The following is a 19,563-nucleotide window of genomic DNA, read 5'->3' on the forward strand; positions in this document are numbered from 1 at the left end:
CCCAGAGCTGAGAGATGGAGTATCTCATTCATGGAACAGCCAGGAGGCCCGTGTCACTTATCTGAAGACTACATGTTGGGGAGGATGGCATAAGAAAACTAGAAAATATGGGGGGGGGGGTAAATTATGAACAGTTTTTAATGCCAGAGTATTTTTTATTTGCTCCTGGAGCATGCTGTTGTTATTCTGTCTTTCAGTAATATCTGAAACTTTGGGGGTTTTGTGGCAAAAGAACAGGAGTGATTTGCCATTTCATTCTCCGGATCATTTTCTAGATGAGGAACCTGAGACAAACAGGGTTAGAGATTTGCCCAGGATCACACAACTAGTAAGTATTTGAGGGAAAATTTGACCTTGGGTCTTCCTGACTTCCTGATTACAGTTCTCTGTTGTCTGTGTCACCCAACATTTTGATTTTATTTCTTTGGATTCTATGATAAGAGGTAAAGAAACCGTATGGAATCAAACATCCTGGTGTGATTATCTGCATTATGCCATGTTACTGTAATAAAGATCATATTAAATAGAGCACAGAAGGAGGAGGGTAGCTGCCCTCAGTGGAGGGGTAGAGAACCTGGTATCAAACAAAAATTTAATTGGATAAAGCTAGACAATCCACATGCCTAGACTAAAGAGTCAGCACCAGCACCCTGGAAAGGGCAGAAGTTGAAGAACTTAGGGAGTAGCTCTCTGTGAACTATAAAATGCTTGACATTTCCCTCAGTTCTCTCCTGGTACACAACCAATAGGGTGAGAGCATAGGATTACCCAGTGTCCCATTTTTATTGTCAAATAGGACCGATCTAATGCCCAGTAACTCCCCTCCCCCTCCCAGGAGGGTTTAAATGTGCATTCTCTTATTTAGTTCTCACAACAACCACAGGATGATAGAACTCTAAGGGTCCATAAAAATTATCTGCCCCATTATCCTCATCTTATACTTACAGACAGGACTCGTTTATAGACACATGGATAGCAAAGGGCAAACCTGGAATGCAAACCCATCACTTTGTTCCCAAGTCTAGAGTTATTTCCGCCAAAGCATACCACATCCCATGTGAGCCAGGAAGTACAAATAAAATAATTTCCATTTTAGATACAGGGACACTGGAATTGAGAGAGGTTACTTACAAAAGATCCCACAGCTAGCAATGGACGAGAAACGAAGCATTTGCATGCACTAGATAAGACTGAAAAATTGTCTCTCCTCCCTCCACCCCCCAAGTCATCCACCTCTGTCTATGTTTCATGGAGGGGGAAATTTCCTGTCATGAAAAAGACACATTTCAAAAGCATACGATAAAAAAAATCTTTTGTTTTTCCCCACCCCCACCCCCATCAAGCCCAATCCTAATCCTGACCCTCAGTAGAAAAATCAGTGCTCAGATTTTCATCTTTTCATTTGAAGAAAATATATAAGTATTTTTTGTTAATCAGCTCATTAAAAAATATTTATTAGGTGCCTCCTGTGTGTCAGTATTTGTTTCAGGCTACAATGAATGAAGCAATCCCTACTCACAAAGAGTTTGTATGATCCCTGATTAATTAATTGTGCAATATATTGTAACAGAAATTATGCTGTGCAGATGGTCTTATCATATAATTTTAGGTTCTAGTTTAGAGATGATTCATACTGATGCAACTGTTCTCTGGAAGAAGTTTAAATTGGGTACTGAATACTGACCCATTTCATAAAAAATGTCACTTCTGCAATCTGTCACTCAACATATGAAAGGAAACCACATGGGACTTTATTTTTACTAAAGGATCCACTCATCTATAATAGATTTTTATTAAGCACCTACCATGTGCAGATAATTTTGCTAGGAGTTAGGTGAGATTTTTTTTTTTAAAGTTAAGTAAAACAGAGAGTCACACATTTAAACCTGAATGGGACTTTAGAGGTGCCATCATTCAATCCTCTTGTTGTTCAGGTATTTTCAGTTGTATCTGACTTTTCATGACTCTATCTGGTATTTTCTTGGCAAAGATACTGGGGTGGTTTGTTATTTCCTTCTCTAGCTCAAATGAGGAAACTGAGGAAAACAGGGTTAAGTGACTTGCTTGGACTCATGCAGCTGGTCTGAGGCCAGATTGGAACTCAGGAAGATGAGTTGACCCTCTATCCTCTATGCCTCCTAATTGTCTATTCAGTCCTCTAGTTCAAAAAAAAAAAAAAACAAACCAAAAAGCAAAAGATCAGGCTTCCTTCCAAGATGGCAGCTTCAAAGGAGCTCCTGAACACCAGGAACTCTGCAGGGGAAATGGGCACTGCAGGTAACTGGACATCCCTGAGCTGGTGCTCATAGAAGATGCGGGTGCTTTTATTAAACAGCCTGAGAATGAGTATGCAGATATTGCGCTCAAAAAATTAGATGAGCAGGATGAGAAGTATAAGTTTATGGAACTTAACCTCACTCAGAAGAAAAAAAGTCTAAAAAGTCAGATTTCTGAAATCAAACACACATGATACATTTTAAAATGTATGCAGAGGAAAAGAGAAGCTACAAAGTCTCTGGAGACTAGATTCTTACTGGCTGATAACCTTTACTGCAAGGCTTCAGTTCCTCTTATGGATAAAGTCTTCCTGTGATTGGAGTCAACATGATCTTTGACATTGATGCAGCTCAGGCTCTCTTACACAAGAACCACTGTACTACCATCAGCACTCTGAACTTCCTTCATGATCAGTCCATCGCCACAGAAGTCAATATGGCTCAGGTTTACAACTGGGATGTCAAGAGAAGAAACAAAGGTGAGCCCGAAGGCTAACAAGTAGTGTTCCCACCTGTGATCTTGGGACTCAACTTTCTCAAGAGGCTTGGAGCACTTCAAGAGATCCAAATTTTGACTTGGGAGTAATAGTGTTTCAGGAAAAAAAACATTCTAGAGTAAAACTGAAGCCAATAATGAACACACATTTTATTTGTAAAACTAAAATCTGATCTCATTTAGATTTCATGAAATTATTATGTTTTTTCCAAGTCATGTTGGGATTAGACTCAGTTATCCCCAAAGTTAGCTCTAATGTTCTGGATCTTTTGGAGAATGTGTGAAATGCACTGTTGGGCATTTGGTGGGGTGAGGGCTGGGGGGACACGGTACTGCAGAGATGGAGGTGGGGGAAGTTGCTTTTTTTGTTTTTTATTGTAACTTACCTTTGAAGAAGCAAAGTCAGTTTAGAGGTTGGAAAAATCTTGCAGACCTGTAGTTTTGGGTTAAACCAGTTTACTCCAAGTTTGGTACTTCACAAATTGATTTTTTGTCTCATGTCAATTTGATTAGTTACTGGTCAGTTTACTGATTTTCTTGTCCTTTTTTATGAATCGCATTATAAACAAGATGTGAAGTATATCTGAACAGCAAAAGAGTTTGTTGAGGTCCTACCTTGTTCTCTGATTTGCTGAATGCCCTCTGCTCATGCCCTTCACATCTTTTGGCTAAATCTGAGTTGACCATCCTGACAGTTTCTTCTTTAAGACATCTTAACAGGGAAAATTAAATTAAATGGTGATTTCTTTCAAAGGAAGGAAGTCTGCAAGCTGATTGGACTTAAGAAGGCAACATGATAGCAGCCTGTAAAGAAACTGCTACCGTGCTGTGGAGTTCAATCTCAATGTCTTCTTGTACTTTCAAGAACTGAGCAATACATTCAGAATGGTTTGATACTTTTATTTTTTTAAATATTAAAACAGTGAAATTAAACGTGTGGCAAAGCAAGTCTCAAAAAAAAATTAAGTTGCACAGAGAATATTGACTTACCCACAATTTAACAGTTAGTAAGAAACAGAACTGGAATTTGAGGCTCAGATTAGTTTTGTTTTTACTCCAAATTGAACATTTTTTCCATTCCATTATATGATATTTCAGATTCTCATTCCTAAGGGAGCTTATAAGGAACAGTGGAAGGTGGGACAGAAAAAGTATTCAGATCTCTGGTGCATACTAAATAAATGCAATAAAAACAATATGTGTAGTATAACGAATCAGAAGTTCCCATCTAAATCATAGCTCTGGCACCTACTGGCAGTGTGGCTTGGGACAAATCACTTGAGTATTAGAAAGATTATACTTCCCCATCTGCAAAATTTTCCTCTCAGTACTTGGGAAGAATCATGCAGAGTTTGATTCTCTGACCTATTTCATTGACCAACGTCCATACATTACATGCAATTGACTTTTTTTAAAAAATTCAGTTACATGGCTAAACCTCTCCAATGCTCTGATCGTGTGGTTATTTTTATTATAATTATCAATGTCTTGATTTATGGCTTTTTCTAAATGGTAGGCTCCTTGAGGGCAGGAGCAATCTTATTTGTGCTCCTATATCCCCTCAGCACAAAAGAGTGTCTTGTCTAGAGAAAGAACATAATATTCTTTGCCTCAGACTGGAAGCCCTATAGGCTAAGAGGAAGGGGTTTGCCTTTGAGATGAGAAGCTACATCCAGAGCATTTTGGATTACAAAGCATTCCATGCTTTGTAAACTTAAGGGTAAGCATGATTTGCTGATAACCCATTAAAACTGCTTTAGATCCTGATTGTGACAGCCACAGAAGCCTGTTTTCACAGCAGTATATCAAGCTGAAAAATAGTTTGCCCTTAACATCTAAGGATGGCAGATCTGAATTAGATTCAGCAGGGAAACAGGAAGTATAAACCCACGCCTCTGAGCGTGGGTGTTGCTAAATAGAGGTAGCCTTTCTACAATGTGGGGAGGTAAAAGACTACCCATCGGCTGTCAGATCATTTACTGTACATCATCTGGCACTACAAACATAATAGCTGTAAAATGCAAAGATTAAGCTGGATGAACGCTAAGGTCCCTTCCTGCACACAAGCTGACATTCATATTAGTTGCTATCATAGATGGATTATCTCGATTTTCACAACAGCCTTATGAGAAAGATAGTACAAACATGATCATTGTGTCCATTTTAAAGAAGCAAAGGGGGAATTAGAGTATCACAAGCTTGTCAAAGTAAGGAGTGAGTTTAGTTGGAAAACTCTCTCTGTTCACCTCTTCCTCCTAATTCTCCTGGCTTCTTTCAAGCTAAAGTCCCACTTTCTGTAAGAAGACTTTTCCAGGCCTCTCTAAGCTACTGTCTTCCCTTGCAGACTGTTGTTCAGTCATTTCAGTCATGTTCCACTCGTCTATCAAGGTTTCTTTCTTCTTCCCTTCTTTTTTTTTGTTCTTTCTACCTGTCCACCTGTCTATCCATCTATGTATCCATCTTTCATCTATCATCTATCTATCTATCTATCTATCTATCTATCTATCTATCTATCTATCATCAATCTATCCATCTATCTATCTATACACCTATCTACTTATTTATCAATCTACCTACCTATGGACCTATTTAATCTATCTATCTACCTACCTACTTATCTATCTACTTATTTCATCTATTTAACTATCTAGCTGGCTAGCTAGCTATCTGCCTACCTGTCTATTTCTCCATTGATCTATCTATCTTCTATTTATCTATCTACCTATATTATATTTCAATGACTAAAGCCTTAATTTCCTTTACAACAGAATAACCCATCTTTCCACTGTGGCTTTTAGATTTATATAAGGCTTAGAAGCCCCATGTCTTCGCAATGTAGGAGATAGGAGAAGAAGTCAAGGTCCAGTGCATGTCTGTTTGCCACATCGGTCATCATAAACAGAAAACCATTTCCATAAGATCAATCTAAAAAGCTGACGGTTATGTTTGCATAAAAATGTGGTCTCCAAGATTGATACTTGCTACACAAGGACACGGGGCCAAGAAAGTGGGTGGGGATATCACTACACTGAAGCAATCTGTCATCAGATGACTGATTCATAACTATCTCCTTCTAAGACATTTTCACAAGTTATTCAAGATCACAGAGACCAAAAACTTATAGCTGTCTCAGACTGTCAAGAGGATGAGTGGATAAAATTAGTTTAATTCACCTCAGAAGGCAAGAAAGGCAAAAGGTGATGTTGTTTTTTGGGGGGAAAGTAGTGGATTTGAAGTTAGAAGACTTAACAATCCCATATGACTTTCAGCCTATGCAGCCCCTTTCCACTTTTGTGGTAATGGTAACAAAGTAGAAGCAAAGCAATGAAGGAGCTGAGACTCATGGTTTTTGGACATTTATAGACATTAATTTAATAACTGGCATTTAACAATGAAAACTGATATGGAACTTTAAGGTTTGCAAATACCTTTCCCTCTAGATTGCTGTTCTTCCTTCATTCTCAAAGAGAAGCAATAACGCCAGGAGGGTGATGTCTTGACTTGCTCATGAATTGGATTGAAGTGAGACAGAGCTGAGCAAAATCTTTCCTCCAGAATCATCAGTCTGGTGGCAAGACAAAAGTCAAGATGACTGACAATAGCCCAGCTTCCCGAAACATGGTAAGGTAGGTAGTTTTACAGTATTTTTGTTTTATTTTCGGATTTTTTGCACAGATTAGTCAGTTAATAAATATTTATTAAATGCCTGCTATGTGTGAGGCACTGTGCTAAGTCCTGGGAACACAAATTCAGAAATGTAAGACATTCATTCCCTCAAGAACCTTACAGTCTAATGAAGGGCAAAAAAAAAAAAAAAAATACAAGAAAGGAAGTTGAAAGGAGGAGAGGTACCTAGCACAGGGAGCATGATGTAGAAATCCAAATGAGTGGATCTGGGTAGGAAATAGAGATGCCTCACCTAAGTGCCCTGCTTAGAGGTTTGGGGAGAGGCTTCCTGTTCCACCTTCCAGAGAGGTCCCAGAGGTAGATGATACTTACTGATGAGGTATGAGTAGCAAGGGTGATGTGATCTTGCGGGATGATGAGATTCCTGGTGGTTTGATGAAGGAGTTTGAAGAACCGGGTGGAAAATGAGCATGTGGTTTTACTAGGAAAGGGCATTCCTGATGAGGCAACTCCCTCTACCAATTTAGACCAGCCACTGTTCTGCAAGCCACAGTCTTTAAAAGTTGCCTTAGATACCAAAAAGGTAAAGTGACTTGCCCAAGGCCATACAGCCAGAATGTACCACAAGTATGACTTGGTCCCAGGTTGTCTCAACTCTTAGGTTAGTGCTTGATCAACTGTATCACTAACTGCCTGTCAAGATAGAGAGGGCCTCAATTTTACAGAATAAAAAGTTGAAGAAGCATTGGAACAATAAATAACTTGTCTTAGACTCACATATCTAATACATATCAGAGCTAGAAATAACTAGTCTACTGATCTCACTGTAGTATATTGCCTCCTGCTTAATATGAGATCTTTATCCAATGACCAATGAGAAGATAATCTCAGTGATTTCTTCCATCAAGGCATTTTCCCAACAATGAATTTTTGAGTCAAAGAGTAAAGTTATTTTAAAATATCTTTTCTATTATGAACTTATCAATGAAAATAAACAATTTTGCAATAAACAAAAAAATAGATTAACATGGTCATTTGAAAAACCCTGTGATATAGTTGCTATTATTATTCTCATTTACAAGTAAGGAAACTGAGGCTTAGAGAATCCAAGTGACTTGGACAGTAAGTGTCAAAGGCAGAATTTAAACTCAGGTCTTCCGGACTAGGTCACTCTATCTATTGCACTATCTAGTTCCCTCAAACACACATAATGTTTGAAAGCTTGCAAAGTGCTTTATATAAATCAGGGGTGGGGAACCTAAGGCCTCAAGGCCACATGTGGCCTTCTAAGGTTTTTGACTGAGTCCAAGTTTTACAGAACAAATCCTTTTCTTAAGGGTATTTGTTCAGTGAAGTTTAGATTTAGCCAGATTTAGTCTTTGAGGCTGTAGGGTCCCTACCTCTGAATAGATTATCTCAAGTGATCCTATTCACATTACTTCCTACATTTAGAAGTAACTGCCCTCTAAATGTTTGTTCTTATAGTAAAATAATCAGCATACCCCAGGATAAAAAAAAATAGGACACATTCAGAGAATTTACATATCCCAAAAAGGTATGCTGAAAGATATTCTTGGAAGCTGGATGCTAGAGACAGGATATTCCTTGGGTCTGAGTCTTCTCTTGGATCTTCACCAGCTATGAGGGCAGCACAGAAGCAACTTAAGTTAGCCAAAGTATGTTCTGGAGACCAGGTTGGAGGGAAGGGGCTGTGGCAGCTCCCCATATGGATGAAAGGGATTAAAACATCACAGATTGGGCAAAAGCACCAAAATGGCTCTCCACCAGCTAAAGTAAAGAGGTCTTAGATCAGCTACTGGGGGTGGAAAATGATAACTACCAGATGGCTCATGGTTACTGCAGCAGCCAAGAAAAGATGGTATCATTCCAGATTGGATATTATCACCAAAAGATGGTTCTCCATCAGCTATCTGTGTAGCAAAAAGGTCTAAAGACTCAGATTAGCATCTGGGGGTGGGGAGGTTGACCACTCCCAGATGGTTTATGGTGTTTATAGCAGAAGAAGTAGGTTTCTAGCTTTCCCTTTTTATACAGAAAAAAAAAATCAATCTTTGACATGTCACAGATGATTCAGCCTCAGTTTTCAGGGATTTTAGGGCAGTGATTGGCCAGATGGAATCATGAATCTATGATAAAAATAGTCTCAGAAATCTATTATCTATAGTCCCAAGAAGTAGGGCGCTTACCAAAAAAATAACAACAACCCTATTTCATTCAGGTTGGGACATAGAGAAAGAATGCTTCAGTTTAGGGGTACATGAGAAAATAGTGATAAGTAGTGAACTACACTTGCTAGAGAGTAAGTCGTTAGTAAGAGTTCCTAATGGAGAACTCCTCAGGAGAAATTGTTATTTTTAAATAACATGACCACTACGATGGAGGATGGCCTGGGGCATATTTGTTAATTAGGTTATAGAACCTCTGCTTTAAGTAGCTACAGACTTTTCTTGACACATTTCTAGCAAGGAGTAACAATTCATTCTCTGCAAGGAAGGATAGTATTTGCAATTTACAAAGAGTCTAATGAGAGAAAGAGAGAGAGAGAGAGAGAGAGAGAGAGAGAGAGAGAGAGAGAGAGAGAGAGAGAGAGAGAGAGAGAGAAATAATGACCCAAGTTTAATGGTTTGTATAGGGGCAGCTAGGTGGCACAGTGGATAGAGTACTGGGTCTGAAGACAGGAAGACTTATCTGCCTGAGTTCAAATCTGCCCTCAGTTACTTCCTAGCTGTGTGACACTGGGAAAGTCTGTTTGCCTCAATTCCCTCATCTACAAAATAAGAAGGAAATGTCAAACCACTACAGTATCTTTGCCAAGAAAACCCCAAATGGGGTCATGAAGAGGACACAACTGTAATGACTAAACCATAATAACACATATCATTAAATAAAGGAATGTGGTTTTTAGGTCCAACTAAACTTCTAATAACTGTTCATTAATGATGAAAGGAGGATCCAAGCTTTATATTCAAGACTTCACTCCCTTTCTACCAAATACTAATTCTACATTGAATACTCAAAGAAAGTAGCAAGGAAACCCATTTATCCAAGTAAAGAGCAAAACACAAATTAGAGAAAGTGTCCATAGGAGAATATTTACCAGGCAATACAGAGAGAAGGACCTCTCCCACTGGAAATAAGAAAACTTTGTTCAACCAAGTGAGAAAAGCCCCACATCTCCCCAAGGGGAAATTCCCCCATAGTCTTTAGTGTAGCAAGCTGAGAACAGGGAATGTGATGGAAACTGCCAGCTCCTCTCATACTGGCTTCTTTCTAGAGTGTGATTCCCTGTTCAGCAACTTCAGATGAAGCTGGTCTCATCTATCTCCCTCAAAGCTGGAAGCCAGAAAGTGCCTGAAGCTATTGCAGAGTCAGAAAAGATTCAAGATCATTGAAGATAATCAAGAAAGTGATGATCTTAGGAGGACTGAACCTCTCACACTCTACTAAGAATTAAAAAATATATATTATACTAAGACCTAGTTTAAAAAAGCAAACTTAATTTAGTCAACCTTAGGAAAATGATGTGAGAGGTAAACACAGGGAAACTACTAACTTCTATGCTAGTCATCAACTCTCATTTCAGTATGGAAAATGTTACCACTGCTCAGGTGAAACATTCTCTCCACCTCCAGAGAAACGATTGATATTATCTGAACATAGACTGAAGTATGTACTATTTTTCAGTTCTTTCATTATTTTGTTCAAGTTTTCTTACACAAAATGACTAATATGGAAATGTTTTACATGATTGGACATGTATAATGTACATCAGATTGATTACCATCTCAGGCAGAGGGGAGGAGAGAAAAGGGATAGAATTTGGAATTCAAAACCTTTTTTGTAAATGTTTAAAAAATTGCATTAACATGGGAAAAACATAAAATATTACTTTTTAAGAAAGAAAGAAAATGTTAACACTGAATTAGCCACCTCTCCCTCTTTTTTTTCCACCTTCCCTCCATTCAAATCCTGCCTTAGATACTTACTAGCTGTGTGACCCTGTGCAAGTCACCTACCATCTCTTGGCTCAGTTTCCTCCTCTGTAGTTAAATATTTGCACTTGAAGGTCTCTAAACTCCTTTCTAGAGACTGCCAAATCTATGACTCTCTGATCCCTTATTTACTTTTCCCCTTTTATTTTTGCCCTCCCTACTTCCTTTACTCCAACTCTCTCCCATTCGCTACTCTCTCTCCATCTCTTCTCTTTATTTCCCTTTTCTTCTCTCTCCTTCCCATTCCCCTTTCTTTCTTTGGAATAGCACTAAGTGACAGGATCGAAGTGTATCTGATTCATCTACATGTTTCTTTGAATGGCCCTTCTTCCCTGAAACAAGTTTTCTGGTCCTTCACTCTTGAAAAAACTTTTAAAACAATTTAATCTCCTTCCAAATCAATTTATCAAACCAATGTTGATCTAATATGTGCCAGAATCGCTGCTTTGTGCTAAGGGTGTACAAAGGCAAAACTAGGCTTTTTTATTGTTTCTCCCCCATGCCTGGACTACTCTCCCTCCTTATCTCTGATTTTGACTTCTCTGATTTCAAGTACCAGCTATATCATTATCTATAGGAAGTTTTTCCTGATTCCCCTCTTGATTATCTGAAGTTCATCTTGCATACGCTTATTTGTACATAGTTGTCTGCAATTAAACTATGAACTCCTTGAGAATAGGACTGTTTTTACCTTTTTTTATCCCCAGCATTTAGCACAGTGCCTGACACATAGTAGGCTCTTAAATGTTTACTAATGAACTAGCTGGCTGTAGAGTGAGATAGCATGTATATAAATAATCATATATGAAATAAAGGCAAGCTAATTTGGATGGGAAGGAAGTCGTAGCATCAGGAATGCTGAAAGACTTCTTAGATAGAGTTTAGAAGGAAACAAGGGAATTCAAGGAGTGGGGTGTAGGGGGAGAGGTGGAAGCAAATTCTAGATCTGGGATTCAACAGCACCAAAACAGAGATGGCAGGTGGAGTCAGGTACGCAATAATCCCATCTATGGTATCTCTGGACAGATATGAAGTCACTGCTTAAATGTCTCTCATGCATTTGAATTCATTTCTTTTCCAGGCAGGTCTTTCCATTTCTGGAAACCTATAACTGATAGAAAGTTCTTGGTAAATATGAATTCTGCCTCCTTGTAACTTCTACCTACTGATTCCATTCTCTCTTCTAAAGACATGCAGAATAAGCTGAATCTCTTTTCCAAATGGCCATACTGTAAACCATGGTATTTGCTTGTTTATACACACTGATTTTTTTTTTGTTTGTTTGGGAGGAGCAAGGATTGGAAATAGTCCCCTATACTGATAGTGATGTACAGACTAGCCACAAGAATTCTGCAGAGCGATAATGGGAGAACACCCCTCAAATGGAATTTAGAAACAGTCAATTGGGACCTAATCTAGTTACCACAACCCAGAGCAGCCTTGGTCCCACTCTCGTATTATGTTGCTACTCTAGCAGCTACATGGCTCTCTGGTAGTGCAGTTGAAAGTGGGTGAGGGATTGGGAGGAGGCTGTGTGAGCCCCCTTCCTATATGTTTCTTGTAACAAGTATGGGTCTCTGAACAGCCTCCACAAGTACTATTTCTCTATCGTTTGAAGTACTGGGGATGAAATCAAGTCAGATACTTTTGTAATCCATAGGCTCTAAGCTTACTCTTCCAATCCCTCCCCACCCCTATAGTAGGACAGATCAGCACACCCTCCTCTAGAATGTAGCTGGACACACCTCCCCTCAGAGTTCTAGGCGGGAAATCCCAGTGGCCTATTTTTTTCTAATATTGTTTCTTAAGAGCCCCCTACATATCATTCAAGATAATGAATGTTTTCTCAATATTATTCAGCCAGTTAATGTTCCTACAACATCAATGATCATTGCTCTGTATCAATTAACCAGTTAACATCAGTTAGATCTTAAGGAGAGATATTTGCAAAGAATGTATAACAAGACCTAAAATACCAAAATATATTGCCAGATTGGAACATACTCTTTCTGTTACACTTTAGGCCCTGGAGAAAGTGGACTTACCCTTGAAAAAGTGGCTACCCAAACATTTATGCAATAAAAGTCGCTTTGGGGTACGGCAGATTCATATATGGATGATTCATCTATTTGCTTGTAGGCTATGGTGCATCACCTTCCTGGTTGGTCCTCTAATTTTTCAGGCAAGTCAAGTAGATTGCTCCTCATGGTTATTCCTCATTGGAACATTCCACTATAGACCAGAGGTGATGGACCTTTGGTGACTTTTCCAGACTTTAGAATCTCAATATGTCATCAACCATTCCATTCCATCTTGGATACTCTTTCATCTAAGATCAAGAAAAATATATATAAAACATTGAGAGAAAATTAACAGCACCATGTGTTCTCAGTCACATAGAGGGTAGGAAAGATGGAGGTCCTGAGGTCGGTCACTAATGGAGCAGACCCAGCAGCTTTTCTTCCTTCTTGTTCTAGTACTGCCAAGAAAGAGAGAAATAGCTTTCATCTATCTGATCAAGGCTTTTGTTTTAACACTGAATTCCAGCTCAGCTGCCAATTAAAAGGCTTTTGGTCACCACACAATAAGCAAAGAGGAAATAGTCATAAAATAATGGCATGATATTTAACTCAGGGAAGGAATGGCTTCCTCCATCACTCATTTCTGGAAGTAGGCTCATTAAGCTTCCAAATACAGGATATTGGACATAATATAAGGACTGGACCCTCATTGAAAAGTTCCATTATTAAATTATCATCACTTGAAAAACTGCCTGAGAGGAGAGATGAGACTCAAGTATCAAAGTGTAACCAGTGGCTTATATAGGAGAACTTAGGTTTATTAATTTAATTCATTCTGAGATTTTGTTTGCCACATAATTTGTTTGTATTGCAAAGCTAATTTTCCCATAGGAAATAATGTAAACTCAGAAGATTGGTACCACATTCCCAAAAATATTCACATAAAAATAATTATTTATAATACTAAGTAAGTTTTTTGTCCCTAATGTGCCTGGAAATACAATAGCAATGATTAGAACATAATATAAACCAAAAATAAAATAAATTAACCTGCACTTTACCTTTGAAAAGAGTTGTGGCTGGTGTGAGGGAGATAAGAGGGAGGAAGAGGAGGAGGAGGAAGGGTTATTGCTTGGAAGGAGAATCTCCTTCTATGAGAACATCTAGAATTTCAACATCAGGAGTGTTCTCCCTCATGCTACTTTCACTAAAAGTAAGACTAACACTGCAGCCTTCACTTATTTTTCATTTTTTAGAATCACTTCAGTGGTTTGACTCACTGATTTTTTTTCTTTACATTCGCTTCTGACTAGGAATCTATCTAGTGACACTTGTTTTTGACTTTTTTTCAGAATGTCATGGAAATGTGACATTGCATTATTGTTAAAAATATTCATGGCTCTAATTGCCATAGCCTTATTTGGGTGATTTTTTTTTCAACAAATTTTTGCACTTTTGAAAAAAAAAACAAACATTGCCCTAGTTAAGCATCATCCCTTTGTGAGCAGTTCAAGTCCAAACATGATCTTCATACTGTCAATTTTTGTTCATCCTGCAAGACAATTTTGCAAAAACTTTTTCCTTGTCCAGCAAAGCATACACAAACCAGGTTACTCATAAACTGAGGTTCTAATGTACTCTCAACCCAGGTCCTCCCTCCAAAACACATATACCTGCCCTTACAAGGTGAGCAAGCAGTACCTAGCAAAAAGTGATTTTTACCATTCCTCTACTGAATTGTCAGTGATACAGGAGAGCATCCATGAACCTATCAACCCTACTTCCCCTTCCAAGACTCCAGACTCTATATCTCAAATGGAGAAATTCATTTTAAATAACATTGTGAGAGGGAGGAAATACGTATGATATCATTTTTATTGCTATTTTTAGATCCTCTTCTAGCAAAACAAGGAGTTTTCATGGCAGGGTCCTTTGTCCCATTTCATACATACTTGCCTCTTTATTGATGCTACCCTGGCTGAATGGTTTCCTAGGTGGTTGTGCCAGACTGCATCCTGTTTTGTTTCTAGTAACTCATGTTGATCTCTCTACTTTGATTAAGAGATGTCAGCCTAACAATTAGGAACCACTGTGCTCACTTGTTTTTAACTAACATACCACACTGAGAAAATTGAATTTTGTTTAATCTAAATTCTGTTCTTGTATGATACTTAAGTTGAGAAGCAGGTGTGCTGAATACTTCCTTTTTGTTTTATTTTTACTTTTTGAATGGACACCATTTTTATATCTCCTTAACTGCAACCCCTATGAAGCAATGCTTTATAACAAAGAAAAGTATTTCTGCAAGACAACCAGCCCTACTTATGTACCAATGGGCATACCAATTAACCTCCAAAGACTCCCACCTTCTAATGGAAAGAAGGAAAGTGAGTTTGATGATCAGTTTTTCCCAAACAGAAGTTATTCAATACAATTCATTTGATGAACTCAGTTTTGTTCAGCTTTCAGCCTTCTGGATAGTCATGTGCGCTACTGTGAGATCCCATTTAGCATATAGAATGTAAGGAAAATTTTTACCACAATACAAACTTTCAAATCTAACCAAAAAATGACTTCTATAAGTTGACACTGTAATTAATACTGTATTTCTATACATTAAGAATATAATTAGTACTAACTCATTGAGGGGGAGGTGGGAGCAATCTAGGGTTACACAGTTAGGAAGTGTCTGAGGCTGGATTTGAACTCAGGTCCTCCTGGCTTCAGGGCCAATGACCTAAACAATTCAGCTCTATTAAATATTTTGAGAAGAGGAGTGACACAACAAAGCTTGTGGTTTAGGAATATGAAGCTGTCAGTGATACATAAGACTGTGGTAGGGAGAGGCAGAAGTGAGAAAACTAATTAGATGGCAGGGTAATATTCCAAGCACGTAATAATGAGGGCCTATAGCCAAGTAGCAGAAGTAGAATGCACATTCAACTGAAGTAAAATCAGTAGGATTTAGCTATTGATTAGATGGGGTTGGAGATAGAGGAAAAAGTTTAGATAGTATCAAAGTTTCAAAATGAGACACTGAGTGATTGGTAGTAGAAATAATGAAGCCAGAAAAAGTGGCAGATGTCTTGTACACAGTTGGAGATGCAGGTTTGAAACTCAGAAAAAAGTTTGAACTAGAAATATAGGATTAGGAATCATCTACATAAAGGTAATAGATGGAATTGTATTGCTAATGAGTATTGAAGATCTTCCCCACCCATTGATGGGCCTGCCCATTAAGGGAAACTTGATTAGAGGAGGCCCACATCTTTTCTTAATTTCTAATGAGGCACTGGTTCTCAAGGGTTGTGATGCTGTCTGACCCTGAAAAGTGTATAAATACTCTGAGGTGAGGTTTTACTTTGGGGCTTATTCGTTGGAAGTGCTTGTTTGGCCACATGAGACTCTCGGAAGTTGCTAAAGGAACCCCCTGGCTTTGAAAACCCAGATATTGGTACGTCTGTCTCTGGTAACTATGTACGTAATAGTCAGACACTTGGATCTGCTGTTGATCTGTGATGTATGTATTGCTTATTGTCAGAGAGTTAGAAGCCCTGTCTGTTGGTCTTTCTGTTTGTAATTTATGTTTATATGTTCTCTGAAGTTCAGGGTGCTGACTTTTCCCCTTGAACTAAGTGAATGATGTATGTGTTTGATTAAAGTGATTGTTTACCCCTCAAAAGTTGCTTTCCTTTTAGAAAAGCAAATCTAAGAACCTGTACAGCAGGCCCTGCTGTGTATGTTGGGGTCCTTACTGATACAGAAGTCAAGGTTGGGACTGTCAAGGAACAGTGTATAGAGGAAAGAAGAGGGCAAAGGGTAGATACTAGGCCCACACCCACATTAAGAGATTAAGAAGAAGTTTTGGAGCCAGAAAAGGACACAAAAAACAAATAGAGGTAGCAGAAAACCCAGAGAGTATGATATCTCAAAATAAGAGAAGACAGAGCAGTAGTCTGGTAGGAGGGAATGAACATTTAAGGAGAAGGCCCAGGCCAAAGATGTCTTTATCCCCCCTCTAGACTATTCTGCTGACTCATTCCCACAGAGCTGGTCTACCTTCCCATAGAAGCTCTTTACCTTGGAAAATAACTCCACTCCTGGACTATTTCTAACATTAGAAGTACCCTCCACTCCTAAGGACTAACCTTCTGATTGTCCAATTCCTCCCAGAATCTCCAATTTCCTTCTTTTTAGCTTCCTTTTTATATATTATATTATATAGATATATATATATATTATAATTTTCCCCATTGGAATGTAAACACATTGAGGGCAGGGACTTCATTTCTGCTTATACTTTATTTCTATCTTCAGCACTTAGCACAGTGCCTGGCATATAGTATTGTACTTTTATAAATTCTTGTTGACTGACTAACCCAAGGAGAAAGCTAAGTCACGCAAATAGAATGTGAAAGTTTTGCGATTTAAACTCTGGGACACCAAAAACTGTTGGGGTTTCATGATGTGTCGTGGTAGAACTGTCTCAAAGAGTTCCGAGTCAGACCACCTCTAATCTAAGTATAAGAATTTATTGAGACTGATGCCTCTCATGAAGAGGGTTACATTCCAAGAAGAACCAGCAACTTCAGAGAAAGCAAGATGGATTTTTATAGAATATAAATTCTGATTACACAATCAAAATTTACATAGAATATAGGAATATGACTAATATTAAAAAGGCAAGAGGAGTTTGTTAAGGGAGTAGATAATGGAAGAGGGGTCCCATCTATATATGGTATGGTGGTTAAACATTCTGGCCATACTGCTCTCCAATTGACTAGCTATTATGGTCCTGTCTGGTCAAGAGAGATAGTTAGGTATTGTGGTCCTGTCTTGAGTTAGATAGATGATGTGACTGGGATTGAATACAAGAACACACCTGTTCAAATATGTGGGAATGGATCTGGGAGCAATAGCTAAGTAGAGACAGTAGTTGAGTTCCCAGCATATAGACGTGCCTGATGTTTCTATGGGAACTACTAGTTCAGGGATGCACCTATTTTTCTTGTGAGCAGAGAGGCATATATGAAGAAGTTATGTCATTGGTAGGGGACTAGGTAGGTACAGTGGGCCTGTAATGAAGTTAGATTATGGAATAGAAATCTCAAAACCCCCAGGCATATTATCCAGCCCTTTATTTTTCTGTTTTGATATAAGAATGAGAGACAGCATGGAATAGCAGGTGGATAGCAGGTCTCAGAATCAGAAAAAACCTGAGTTCAAATTTCACCTCTGGCACATATGGATCTCTTAACCTCTGAAAACTACAGGTCACTCTCTGAGCCCCTGTGGTTGCAGAGCAGCTATTGGTATTTCTAGAATAAGCTCCACCTGCTGATAATATCATACATCTGGTCCAAAAATTAAAAAAGGAATCAGACTGTCAACACTGGTACTCACACATATATATGCATGCATGCATGCATGTGTGTATAGATGTATTAGCATAAATAGAGGAACATTAGAAACTTAAACATGTTGCAAGATAAGATCATGGATCTAGAGTATTTAAAGAATCCTTCTTTGTATCTCTAGCACAGTTACCTTAGTTATACTAGATAGTTTGTGAACATTTGTGGAGTTGTTTTTTTTTCACTGAAAAATTCAGCATAGTTTACATTGTAAAGGGATGAAAAAACTTAGTGCACTTTAAAATATATGAAAGAAAGTAATTTTCTTTTGGTAACGATAGGCAAGAGAGGGATAAGAATGACTTGCAACATTGCTAATTGGTGCATCTTTTTAAAAAAATATATTAAAGGGATCCCATTTAAACTAAAATTAGGGGCTGTTCTATTAGGACTCCATCAAAACTGGGAAGGGACATTCCAAACTGCCTAGTCCAACCCCTACATGAACAAAAATTCCCTCTATAAAATCTATTACTTGTGAGTGATCAATAATCATTCTTTAAGTGAATACTGTCTTCAAAGTAGCTATGCAGTTCAGTGGGTAGAGCACTGGGCCTCTCATCAAGAAGACCTGCATTCAAATCCGTCTTCAGATACTTACTAGCTGTACGACCTTAGACAAGTCTAACTCGTTGCCTTAATTCACTGGAGAAGGAAATGGCAAACCACTCCAATATATTTGCAAGAAAACCTTGTGGGCAGTATGGTCTATGGGGTAATTAAGAATCATTTACAACTAATCAACTAAACAAGTGTGAAGGTGCTATCATAAGTGCTAGGAAAAAAGAGAGAGAAATAAAAATACAATCCCTGCTCTCAAAAATATTACATTCTACTGAGAGTTACAGAATATAAACAGAAAAGCAAATACAAGACAATTTGAGAAAAGAGGGAGGATAGAGAAGATTTTTCTGTAAGAGATGGCACCTGAGTAGACTCTCAAAGGACGCTGAAGACAAAATGGTGGAGGTAAAGAATAAATATATTCTATACATGGGAAACAACCTACATAAAGGACCAGAGGTGAAAGATGTCATGCTGAGTATGGGAACAGACACAGGTAAGGTAGCAAGGAGATCATGAAAGGATTTAAAAGTCAATCGAGGAGTTCATATTTGATATTAGAGGGACCAGGGCAGTGGTCCTAGACTCAAGACAACCTGAGTTCAAATCCAGCCTCCAACACTTACTACACACATGACCCTGGGCAAGTCACTTAACCCCAATTGCCTCCAAAAATTTAAAAAAAAAAAATTAAAGCTCTGCATAAGTGTCAGTTACTTTAAAAAAAATTAAATAAAAAAAGTCAAATTCTTGATCTGGAGAGTATTTCTATTAAACCATCCTTTAGAAGGTTCTTTTCTGGCCATGAGCTGATGAGTGCAAATTTTCTTTCAGACTATGGTCAAAGTCTTCTAGTGAAGAGGAACCTACTGCCTTCTGATGCATCCCATTAGTGGTTAAGATTTTCCTCTCAATCATAATTTGCTCTTTCGTATTGTGAGTATTTAGAGAGTGGTTGGGGACTGGACAATGGGGAGAAGCGTGGAAGAGTAAATGTGGAGAAACAGGGAACTTATATCCATGGAACAGAAGAATGACCACACAGCAGTGAGCATTACTCCTCTCATCCCATCCCATTGTAGTCTCATAATAGAATCACATCTGTCCCCCTCCCCCAAGCCCACTGAATGTAAAATCCTGGAAACAGGTACT

The 19,563-nt window shown here is 38.4% G+C and overlaps 1 pseudogene; it reads left to right on the plus strand.

The window, feature by feature from the left end:
• The first annotated feature begins 2,216 nt into the window (after positions 1-2,216).
• LOC140507669 (prefoldin subunit 3 pseudogene) lies at positions 2,217-2,772 on the plus strand (annotated as a pseudogene).
• The last annotated feature ends 16,791 nt before the right edge of the window (positions 2,773-19,563 follow it).

Source organism: Notamacropus eugenii, chromosome 5 (genome assembly GCF_028372415.1).
Source record: "Notamacropus eugenii isolate mMacEug1 chromosome 5, mMacEug1.pri_v2, whole genome shotgun sequence".
NCBI classification, from domain to species: Eukaryota; Metazoa; Chordata; class Mammalia; order Diprotodontia; family Macropodidae; genus Notamacropus; species Notamacropus eugenii.